The sequence below is a fragment of the Phodopus roborovskii genome, unplaced genomic scaffold (genome assembly GCF_943737965.1).
Source record: "Phodopus roborovskii unplaced genomic scaffold, PHOROB, whole genome shotgun sequence".
NCBI lineage: Eukaryota > Metazoa > Chordata > Mammalia > Rodentia > Cricetidae > Phodopus > Phodopus roborovskii.
This window is the reverse complement of record NW_026126571.1, coordinates 15,550,255-15,562,520: the sequence shown is the minus strand read 5'-3', so window position 1 is coordinate 15,562,520 and position 12,266 is coordinate 15,550,255. Positions and strand designations below refer to the sequence as shown.

At 37.9% G+C, this 12,266-nt stretch overlaps 1 pseudogene; it reads right to left on the bottom strand.

Moving 5' to 3' along the window:
* Positions 1 to 5,345: 5,345 nt before the first annotated feature.
* LOC127235876 (voltage-dependent anion-selective channel protein 1-like) lies at positions 5,346 to 11,821 on the bottom strand (annotated as a pseudogene).
* Positions 11,822 to 12,266: the final 445 nt, after the last annotated feature.

Sequence of the window (12,266 nt, the reverse complement as noted above, 5' to 3'; positions counted from 1 at the left end):
TTAGAGAAACGTGTCTTCAAGGCTCAATGCCTGTTGGATGCTGATATAAAGCACAGATCCAGCCTCTGGAACCCATGGGTTCTGCTCTCTATCTCTCTGTTCCTGTCTTGCAGCGTGCCTGATAACACTTTCACCTTCAGTGCTGTGCTATTTGGCCCATGTGTTTGATCAGGGCTCTTCAGTTGACTGGCTGAGCCATGATGTTAAACAGTGTTTGGTATTATTTTCTCCCAAACATAGAGCTCAGTATTATTAAGAAGCATCACTGAGTGTTTCTTTCAGCTAGATTATATTAAAATCCTCAGGGGAAATGGATTTTTTCAAAACCTCTGAGGATGTCATCTGCAGATGATGAACTCTACTAGGAGACATGCCCATGTGAGACATAAGGGCTCTCTAGGGTATTTATCCATTGTTGTCCATGTTGTTAGTTCTGGTATGTGTATCTTAATTTTTCTACTGGATCCAACTGGGTTCACCATATAAAATACAGAATGCCTAGTTAAATTTGAATGTCAGACAAACAACACAAAGCATTCTTAAAGTTTATCTTGAGTATATATGTTTGCGAGTAATGGGGGTTTTGAGATAGTTTTTCATACAGCCTAGACCAGCCTTAAACTCCTTTTATGTTGTAAGCTGGTACTAAACTTCTGATCTTCCTAGTTTCTTTCTTAAAAGCTGGGATTATAGCATGCACTGCCATGTCTGTCCTTGGAGATCCTCATGTGAAAAGATGCATTATGAATCTGAAGTTCTAATTTAATTAGGCACCACATGTTCTTATTGTCTGTTCCTGCAGTTGTGACCCCTCACCTTAATCAAATGGTTGTGGTGGGAGTCTGCAGGTGGCCCAAATGTGGCCAACCAGCACATCATATTTTTCAGAGCCATGGGGATGATTCATGTAACCAAAAGGATGTGTAGTCAACCAAAAATGAGCAATGATCTTCAGTGATCTTTCTAATTCTGAAAGTCTGAGAGATCTTCTTGCTTCTGTTAGGCTGCTAAGCTGTGCTGTGAGAGCCTGTCACTAGTGACACACGTGAGAATCAAACTAACACTGAAGTCTGAAGTCAAATGAAAGTAAGAGAGGGAGAGGACATACAAACACACACACACTCACTCACACACACACACACACACACACAGAGCCAGAGGGAGAAGAGGACAAATCCATCAGATAACATCTTCTGGCATGCGTAGAATTTTATCTTTGAAAAGTTGATGGTGTAAACCTGTTTTCATTATAATTATTATAAACATCATAATTATTAATTATCACATATATTACAATCTGACCATGCTTTCAACTCCCTCTCCTCACTCTTCTTCAGATCTCCCACCCCATCTCACCTCAGAGAAGTGCAAGCATCCCAGGGACTGCAACTAAATACAACATAATATGCTTAAAAAAAATAAAAAGACAAGACACATACCATCACATCAAGGCTGGATAAGGAGCCCCAGTAGAAGGGTAAGTTTCCCTTAAGTAGAAAAAAGAGTCAGTGACCAACTGCATTCCCTCTGTGAGGAGTCTCACAAAAACACCAAGTTACTTAGTCATTACATAGATCCAGGGAACCTAGGTCAGACCCATTTGGCTTCTTGATCTCTATGAGCTCTCATTAGTCCCTGTCAATTGATTCTGTGTGCCATGTTCTTATGATGTCTCTGACACCTGTAGCTCCTCCAAACCTTCCTTCTCTTCCTCCATGGGACTACTCAAGCTCTGCCTATTGTTTAGCTGTGAGGCTCTGCATCTGTTCCCATCCCATCTATTGCTGGATGAAGCATCTGTGGCCTATTTGACAACAATTCTGCTAGACTCTGTTCCCAGGACACTCTGCAGGTGAGACAAACTGTAGGTCAAAGGTTTGGTGGCTCAGCTGTTGTCCAATCCCCTCACCTACAGCCTTGCCTGGTTACAGAAGATAGCCTGTTCAGGATCCATGTCCCCCATGACTAGGAGTCTTTGCTAGTGAATACTCTCAAAGATTTCCACCTGGCCACCCAAATGTCCACTAATTCCAGTCATTTCTCCCAGTATCCATCCCCAAAAGTTGATCACTTCTGTTCTCAATCCCATCTTCTCCACTTCACCAGCAAAATCTATTCTATTTCCTGTTTCCAGGGAAAAACTTGTACCCCTTCTTAATTACTCCTTGTTTGTTAACCTCTCTGGCTCTGTGGACCATAGCATGATTATCTTTTACTTTATAACTAATATCCACTTGTAAGTGAATATACTTTGTTTGTCTTTCTGGGTCACCTTACTTGGGATGATTTTGTTTTTCTAGTTCCATCCATTTACCTGAAAATTCCTTGATGCCTTTTTTTTTTTTTTTTCTTTTTAGAGTTCAATGATACTCCATTGTGTAAATGTATGTGTAAAACCACATTTCCTTTATCTACTCTTCAGTTGTGGAACATCTAGATTGTTTCCAGTTTCTAAATACTATTAATAAACTTGCTATGATCATAGTTGAGCAAGAATCCGTGTTACAGAATGGAGCATCTGTAGGGTGATTGCCTATGGGTCTTGAGGTAGACTGATTCCCAATTTTCTGAGAAACCACCATATTGATTTCCAAAGGGTCTGTACAAGTTTGTAGTCCCACCAGCAGGGGAGGAGTGTTCTTGTTAAATATACCCTCTAGTGTGAACTGTTCTTTGTGTTTTTGATCTCACCATTTCTGACAGGTGTAAGATAGACTCTCAATGTCCTTTTGTTGCCTTTCCCTGATGGCTAAGGATGTTGAACATTTCTCTAATTGCTTCTAGGCCATTTGAGTTTCCTTTGTTCAGAAATGTATGTTTAGAGTTGTACCTGATTTTATCATTATTTATCATATTTTATCATTATTTAATTTGTTGATGGCTACTTTCTTGAGTTCTTTAGATATTATGGATATTGAACCTCTGTCAGATGTGGAATTGAGAAAAATCTTTTCTCACTCAGTGGGCTGCCTTTTTGTCCTATTGACATTATCCTTTTTAGTTTCATGAAGTATTAATTATTGACCTTACTGCATGTGCTGTTGGTGTTCTGTTCAGGAAGTTGACTCCTGTGCCAATGCATTCCAGGCAATTGCCTACTTCTGTCAGGTACACTGTTTTGTAACTCAAATTGTTTTAATGAAAACCTCAGTGGAGAGTAGCAAGGCAGGAAGTATAGGCAGCACCAACTAAGGATGATAGGATGAAGAAGGGCAGAGTCAGAAGAAATGCTAGAGACACAGAAGAGGCAGGATGTGTAAAAAAAAAAAAACATGAAACAAGCTATGAGCCATGTGAAAGAGGGTTGATAATATATATTGGACTGTTCAGGTCTTGTCATAGGATAGCTGTGCTCTAGAATTGTCATATTGCCCTGATTGCTGTTGATTGTGTTCTTACATTGGCATATTGCATTTGGGTTTGGGATGATTAGATCTATGCCCTAATTTTTGAGTTTGTATTTATTGGAAGGATGTTTTGTTTCTTGGTTTCTGCTTCCTCTTTGGTTTTCTAGGCTTTGTGGTCTGGATTTCTAGTTGCTGGAATGACTTCTGACCTAGTAGGGAGTCTCTGCCCAAGGTGGGAGTTGGCCTTCTGATAGCAGGCTTGGCATTTAGTACAGCATGGGCTCTCTGTTCTTCTGTCTGGTATGGCCTGTGCCCTAGCAGCAGAAGTCAGTCAGGGTTGGGGCAGAGCCTAGCAGTCAAGTGAATGATTAACGGGGATAAATGGGTTATGGGATGGGTCTTTGGTAACAGAATCTAGGCAGTGGTGCAGTTCATTTGGCAAGCAGGTCATTCGTCTGTTCTTCAGACTTGCTTTATATCTTTCAATATGTATGTTTTCTGTTCCAGTGACAGGCTTATTTCAGATAGTTTTTGTTTGTTGTTATTGTTGTTACTGTCTTTTATTTGGATGCTACAGTAAATGGGGCTATTTCCCTTATATCTTTCTCAGCATGTTAATCTTGTAAGGCTACTGACTTTTGGTATATTAATATCACTACCTATCACTTTGTAGAAAATGTTTATTAGCCTTAAGAAATTTCTGGTGACATTTTTTACTGCCTCTGGTGTTATGAAAATAAAGATACTGTAAGCCACTTTTTTATATTCATATTCTTTCTTATATCCTTCACTAGTCTTACTGTTGTAGCTAGGACTATAACAACTGTGTTGAGTGGAGGTAGTAAGATTGGACATGGGTTTTTGTCCTCTGATCTTAGTATGAATGTTTCAGATTTTTCTTGATTTTGTATTATTGTGGCTGCATATTTGCAATATATAGTCTTTACTATGTTAAGATATGTTTGCTCTATCCATAGAACATCTAAGACTTTACCATGAAAGAATGTGGAACTTTATAAAAGGCCCTTTCAGCATCCATTGTGTTGACCATGTAATTACTGTGCTTGAACTCATCCCTGTGAAAATTAAATGTATTGATTTAGTCTGTTTACCATGCTTGTTGTGAATTAAACCTACTTGGTCATTGTGAATGATTTTTAAATATTTTCCTAAACTTGGGTCACAAGTCTTTTATTGAGTATGTTTCTACATTCCTCAGGGAGATTAGCTTATATCTTTTTTTTCTTTTGGTTGTTTATCTGACTTTGGTATTATGGTTATATTCATTTTTAAAAATAATTTGGAAGTTCCTTTCCTTTTAATCTTTTATGGAATAACTTGTTTGATGTTGGTGTCAGCTTTTCTTTGAAGATTTTCTAGAAAGTTGCATCAAATGCAACTGACCCTGAGCTTTTATTTTTTCATCAGGAACTTTTTAATTACTACTCTTTTTATTTTCAATTATTTTATTCAAGTTTTATTTTAAGTGATGTTAATTACAGCATTTGAAGGGGAGGAGCTAATTCCACACAAAATGGAAGACTCTACAATGTACCCATTAAACTGCTAAAAAATAGATTGGTGAGGCTGCAACAGAGGTCGATTTATAACCCTAGTGTTGTCGTGTTTTGACTACAATCACCCGCCCAGCTTAAAGCTGGAGATCATGGAAGCCGCTTCATGCTGAGGTGTAATGGCAGAAAAAGACAGCGGTGGGAGAGAGAGTGAATGAAAGGAAAAGAAACCACACCACAAGGAAGAATTAAGTCCTGAATGACTGGCTCCATTGTACCCACCCTCTCCACCCTAAAATGGCACAAAAGAAATAGCTAATCAGAAGTACTTTTGGTGTCAAACAGGAAACTGATAAGCTAGGGAACAGGGCATAGAGATCTGTCTTAAAATGTAAGTCCCTTTCACACAGGTATGTATTTGCTTCTCAGCAGTTAGGATTAGGACACCAAGATTCGATGCTCAGGAAGTCACAACTTCACCTGTGGACTTGATACAAATTTACAAAGGGCCCACACATTCCCAGCTTCTGCTTGCAGCTTGACATCTCTGGAGTGGCTCCTCCCCCAACCCACGTCTACAGCTAAGAAGACCCTTTAGGAAAATGGGATTTCTGCTGTACCTCTGAAATGGTAAACACCTTAAAGCCAAGTCATCCTTAGCCTGGACATCTAACGTGGCATTTATCAATTCTCGCATCCCCGACATACAACATTAAAAGGTACACTAAATTCTGAAGGTAGCTATACTGCAAAATAGTTTAAAATTAGCGATTGCACAATATTCATTTATGCTTGAAATTCCAGTCCTAGACCAAGCTTGTGGCCACCTGCATTGACGTTTTTGCCATCCAGCAGAGCTGACAGCGTCAGTTTGATACCTGGCTTTAGGGTCTGAGTGTACCCCAAACCGATCAGGCTAGAGTTGCTCACTTTGGCCGAAAAGCAGGCATCAGGGTCGCTCTGATACTTGGCTGCTATTCCAAAGTGAGTGTTACTGTTTCCTGCTGTCCAGGCAAGATTGACAGCAGTCTTCAGCTTCTTGTTCACCTTTTGGTAAATGGAGCCACCAAACTCTGTCCCATCGTTCATATTAGTATGAAGCTGGAACTCATCCGTCTTGTAGCCAACTGCAAAGTTGCTCTGGGTCACTCGGGACTTTGAGGTCTCAAAATTCATCTGGTAGCCAGCCAGCCAGCCCTCATAGCCAAGCACCAGAGCGACCCGGATCGAGGGCCCAGTGATGTCAAAGTCCACGTCACAGCCCAGGTTGATAAGCTCCCTCTTATACCCTGTCTTGATTTTAGCATTCCCCTCCCCCCCAGTGTTAGGTGAGAAGGATGAGTCAAAGGTCAGGTCAGCTTAAGTCCTCGAGTGAACTGGTCTTCCTCAGTAATCTCAGTACCTAGGGTGTTGTCTGTGTTCCACTTGTCTGTAAAGGTCAGCCCATACTTGGTCCAGCAGGAGCAGTGGCAGCTACGGCGGGGGCTGTGGCCAGGAGGCTGGGAGCACAGGGAGCGGGCTTAATTACTACGCTTATTTCACTGCTTGACATAGACGAATTTAGATGATTTGCTTTATGTTGCTTTAACCTCGGTAGGTCATGTATATCTAGACATAGTTGTTTTTTACTTAGATTTTCTAATTTACAGGATTTGAATATTTTTTGGATTTGAATTTTTAAAGTATGTTTTCATGATTCTCTGAGTCTCTTGCATTCTGTTGTAATATCTTCCTTTCCAACTCTAATTTTATTATCATCTTCTCTACCTTTTTCATTGGCTTAATTTGACTATTTGTCTTTTCAAACAACCAACTCTTAGTTCCTTTGATGTTTGATTTTTTTGTTTCTTTATAATACTTTAACTTCTGCCTTGATCTTTCTTATTGTTGTCTGTCTCGTGCTTTTAACATGATCTCATTCTTGGATTTTGAGTACTTTGAAATATATAATAATTTGAGAACTCTGATTTGAATGCAGGCACTTAGCACTATAAACTTCCCTCTGAGAATAGTTCATTGTATACCATAGGTTTTATAATGTTGTATTTACATTTTTATTCAATTGAAGGAATTGTTTACATCATCTTTATTTTTTCAATGATCCATTGAAAAAGTAATTCATTCATAACTCAACAGTGAGCCATTTTATATTCATGGTTTTCATATTTTCTGTATGTTCTCTTGCTGCAGAATTATGATTTTATTCCTTGTGGAAATGTAGAATATAGGTAATTTTTCACTTTCCTATATTTGTTATGTCATACTTTATGCCCAAATATGTGACCTATTTGAATAAAGATAAATAACATTGGGTGCTGAGATGAATGGGTGTTCTTCAGCTTGGACGAATACTCTATAGATGTCTCTAGATATTCATTTGATCTATATAATGAAAAGAATGAATTGTCAAAGCCCCACTCTATTGTTGTTTTAAAGTAAAGCTGTTCTTTTAAATGTAGTAGTATTTGTTTTATGAAATTATGTGAGCCTGAGTAAATATTGGGAATTTTAATTTTTCACTTGGTAAATTACTCATTTCATTAGTATGATGTGACTCTTTTAATTTTATGTGACTAGATTTGTTTTGAAATATATTTTGTTGGGTGTTAGGATATCAATGCTTGACTGTTTTCCTATATGATATGCCAGAAATACCTTTCCCTAAATTCTTTCATCCCAAATCCACGTTTACCGTTGATGGTGGGACTTGATTCACTAATGCAGGAAAAAACATTGAACACTATTTTCTAATATAATCTGGTGTGATTTTTGATAAGAAAATTGAGGTAATTCATAGTCAGACTTATTATAGAGAGAAAGTGAATTATTTTTTTTATCTGTTATCATTTTTGTCATTTTGTTTTGTGTGTTTCTGGAGTCCTTTTTGCTTAACAACTGTCTCAACATCAATGTTTTTTTCCTCCTGTAGTCTCCTGAAGGTATTTATCTTCTGTTTCATCCAAAGTATTTCCTTGAGTATCCCCTGTAGGACTGGTCTGGTGGTCATAAATTCCCTTGTCTGTCTTTTATCATGCAGAGTTTTTCTTTGGCTTCCCATTATCATAGATAGTTTTGACAGGTTTATTAGGCTGAACTGACAGGTAAGACCTTTTGAATTGGTGATACGTCATTGATTGAAAAATCTGCAGTAATTCTCATGATCCTGCCCTTATATGAGACTACTCCTTCACTTGTACACTATTTTCAATACACTTTCTTTTGTCTGTACATGGGAAATTTTAACTGTGATATAGGCTTTCTATTCTAGCCCTTTTTGGTATATATTTTTTTATACCTTTTATATTTGGTTGGGAATCTTTTGAAATATATTGGAACAATTTTCTCCCATGATTTTATTAAAAATATTATCATGTCTATGAAATTCAATCTTTTTCATTTGTCTAGAATTTGTACATTTTGGTATTTCATGATGCTCCAAATTACTTGTATATTCCACTCATAAAGTATTTTCTAGTATCATTAATCTTGACTGAATGATTCAAATCTTGTATTTTTATCTTCAAACCTTGATAATATCTTTCCCACATAATCCATTTTATTGTTGAAACTTTCTGTTGAACTTTTCACATGAGTATTTATTATTGGTTCTGTAAGGGTTTCATGGGTTTTGATTATTTTCTCCCCAACTCCTCCTTTACTGCAAGACTCTCCTTCCCTCAATATCTTTCCCACAACTTCATTTCTATTTTTTGTTGTTGTTTTTTTTTTTTTTGTATTTTATGGCTTTTATTTTTTGAAATTCATCTGTGACTACTGAATCTACATTATTCTCTTTCCAACAATTCCTGCTTCCCTCTCTCCTTAAGTGACCACTTATTTTTTAATTACTGCTATAAATATGTTTCTCATACTGGTTAATGAATAAAGACCTGTTGGCCAATAGGAAAGCAAGATAGGCAGGACTAGGAGAAAAGGAGGATTCGAGGAAGTAGTAAGGACGAGTCAGCATGGAGAGACCAGGGAGAGCACAATGCCAGCCCCAGTTCCCGGTAAGACGAGACCACGTGGAAATACTCAGATTAATAGAAATGGGTTAATACTTAAACTAACCAATAAGAAACTAGTACCTGGCCAACAGAATCATATCTAATACAGGGTCTCTGTGTGTTGTTTGTGGCTGGTGCTGCAGTGAGACCAGGCTGGCAGAAAAACCTTACTCCTTACACATGTGTGTATATCCAACCATATATACCAATATAAAACATACTGAGCCCATTTGTCTTTGCTCATACAATATTCTAGGCCCTTATTCTGAGATATTCCCAGAACACTAGGTGATAGCACTTGTATCTTAAAACACTCCTTTCTAGACCTTTCTCTTCCTACCTTCTCCTATAGTCTCTTTGTATTTTCTTGGTTTTTGTAGTTATTTCAGGATTTATATTCAAACCTATCAATTCAGAAGTTGGATCAACAATGAGGATGAACATGTGATTCTCCTATTTCTGGATATGGGTTACTTTGTTTTACATAATATTTCCTAGTTCTATACTTTATGTTGAAAATTTCATATTTTTGTTTTTCTTGAAAGTTGAGTAGAATTCCATTGTGTGTGTGTGTGTGTGTGTGTGTGTGTGTGTGTGTGTGTGTGTGTATATATATATATATATATATATATATATATATATATATATATATCAGATTTCTATTAAAACCATTCACCAAACTAGGAGGTATCTGGGTTATTTATATTCCCTAGCTATTAAAAATAGAGTTCTGAGGGACATGGCTGAGGAAAAGACTATGGTATATGATGGTGACTCCTTTTTAAGCATTTGCCAAGGAGTGGTGCAGCTGCATTGTATAGTAGGGATACTTTTAGCTCTTTGAGAATTCTTTACTTTGATTCCCATAATAGTTTCAAAACTTTGCAATCCTACCAAAAGTCAACAAGGATTTCCATCTTTCCATATATATACACCACCATTTGTAGTCAGCTCTTTATCTCAGCAATTCTCTCTGTGGTAAAATGAATCTCAAAGTAGTTTTAATTTACATTTTCCTCTTTTCTGAAGATGCTAAACATATTTAAGAAAATTCTTAGACATTTTTATTTCTTCTATCAGTTCAGAGCACAATCCATTTTTTAATTCAGTAGTTGTTTACATGACTCTTCATTTTTTGAATTGTATGTATAGTATAGATGTTCATATCCTTTTAGATATGTGGCTAAAGAAAAATTGTCTCCCACTCTGTGAGATTTCCTTTCACTTGATTCTTTTCCTAACTACATAAAAGCTTTCATGATGTTCCATTTGCCATTTGATATCTTGAATCCCAGAGCAAAATAGTTCTATTTAGAAAGTCCTTCTCTGCATCTACCACTTGTGAGATATATCCTGTTTTATTCTAGTATTTGTCACAGTTCTGATTTCACATTGAGGGCTTTGATCCCTTTAGAGTTAGTGTCATCACAGGGTTATAGATATGGGTATAATTTTATTCTTCTGTCTTGGGAAAATTATGCTTTCCTAGAACTACATGTTAAAGATGCTCTCTTTCATCCGACATACGTTTTGGGGATCTATTAGCTATAATTTCATATACCTGTGTTTATGTCTACTAATTTGTATCATTCATTTACATGTCTGCTTTTGTGTTGTTGTTTGTTTGTTTCTGGCAATACCATGCTATTGTGTAGTATAGCTTGAAATCTAATAAGGTAACCTGACATGAATTCTGTCTTTTGCTTAAGATTGTTTTGGCTAACGAGTCTTTTATGCATCCATATAAATTTCATCTTGCTTTTTCTAGTTCTATAAAGAATTACATAGGGATTTTTTTTTTAAAAAAATTCTATTGAATATCTAAATTTCTTTTGGTAGGATGGTCATTTTTTCTATGTAATTTCTACCAATCCATGAACATAGTACATTCTTCCATATTCTGCTTTCCTATTTTCCTACTTAATCTCTTTCTTTGGTAATTGAATATTTTTATGGTAAAGGTCTTTCTTCTCATGGACTCAGTTCATTTATGGTGTGGTGTGGTGTGGTGTGGTGTGTGTGTGTGTGTGTGTGTGTGTGAACATGTACCTGTTTGTATGTCTACTTATTTCAAATGTGATTGTTTTAATGTTATTTCTCTCAGCATGCTTGTTCTAGGTATATAGAAAGGTTATTGATTGTTATAAATTTATTTTGTATCCTGCTATTTGGCTAAAGTCATTAAAGCTATTAGAAGTTTTAATGGACGTTTTGTAGCTCTTGTTTAAAATATACCATAGGTCTAATTTGACTTTTCTTTATTTGTAAGTCATTAATATGTTTCTCTTGTTAGCACTTGGAATACTATGTTAAAATAAGTTTGTGTAGCAGATAGCACTCATTTCTTGTTGTAGTGGAAATATTCCAAGTTATTCTCTATTGAGGAAAATGTTGCCCATGAGCTTGTCATTACTCTAGAGCCTTTATTACTCTAAAGAGTTTTATCATGAAGACCTATTGGAATTTTTAACATGAAGACACAGACATGCCCCTCACCAGCAGCTTGGGCCTTTAAGGAATCCTGGCTCTGGATGGAAGCACTGGCCACTCACATCAGGATGGTTCTGATGACACCATGGCCCCCAGACACCACTAAAGCATCAGAACGTGGCCCCAATCATGGGTTTCTACGTGATATTTGGTCTAAATATCAGGCTCGGATTTCACCAAAGGCCCCAGCCACAGTAGGACCTTGGACTCAGACATGGCCCTTGGTAGCAACTGTGTCTGGATGTCACCATTGTCCTAGGTGGAAATGTAGGCCTCTCAGATTGGCATGGGCCCCAGTGGTCCAGAGTGTGGACCTCACAAATAAAGGTGGCCCCAGACATTAGGTGTCTCCATAGCCTTTAATGATTACAGGATCCTTGGACATCAACATGGATCCTTGTTGTAATAGATCCATGGACCCTAACAAGGCCCTCAGCTCCAAAGCTCCAGCTCTGGCCTTCATGGTCCCATGGCATTGGGTAACAACACAGGCCACTCATATTTGCCTCCTGGCCCCAGCTGAATCATGGCCCTCAGACACCAATCTGAGCTCCAGTGGTTGACAGGACACTCAGCATCCTCATGGCCCTTGGTGTCAATAGGAGCCACATATGCCAATCCAGATCCTGGTCTGTATAGGCCAATATGCTCAGGCATGGTCCTTACCAGCAGCCTGGGACCAGATAGCACTATGATCTCTGGTGGCAACACAGGCCAAGCAGATCTGTATGGCTCCCACTGCAGGAAGGCCACCAGACTCTAATAAGGCCATAGGCTATAACCCAGATCCAAGGTCTTTGTGTGGGCCCCAGTGTAATCTGGGCCACAGACTGCAGTTGCAGCTGGACCACTGACCCAGAAATGGCCTTAGGTGGCAGCTCAGCCATGTCTACATCATGGCTCCAGGT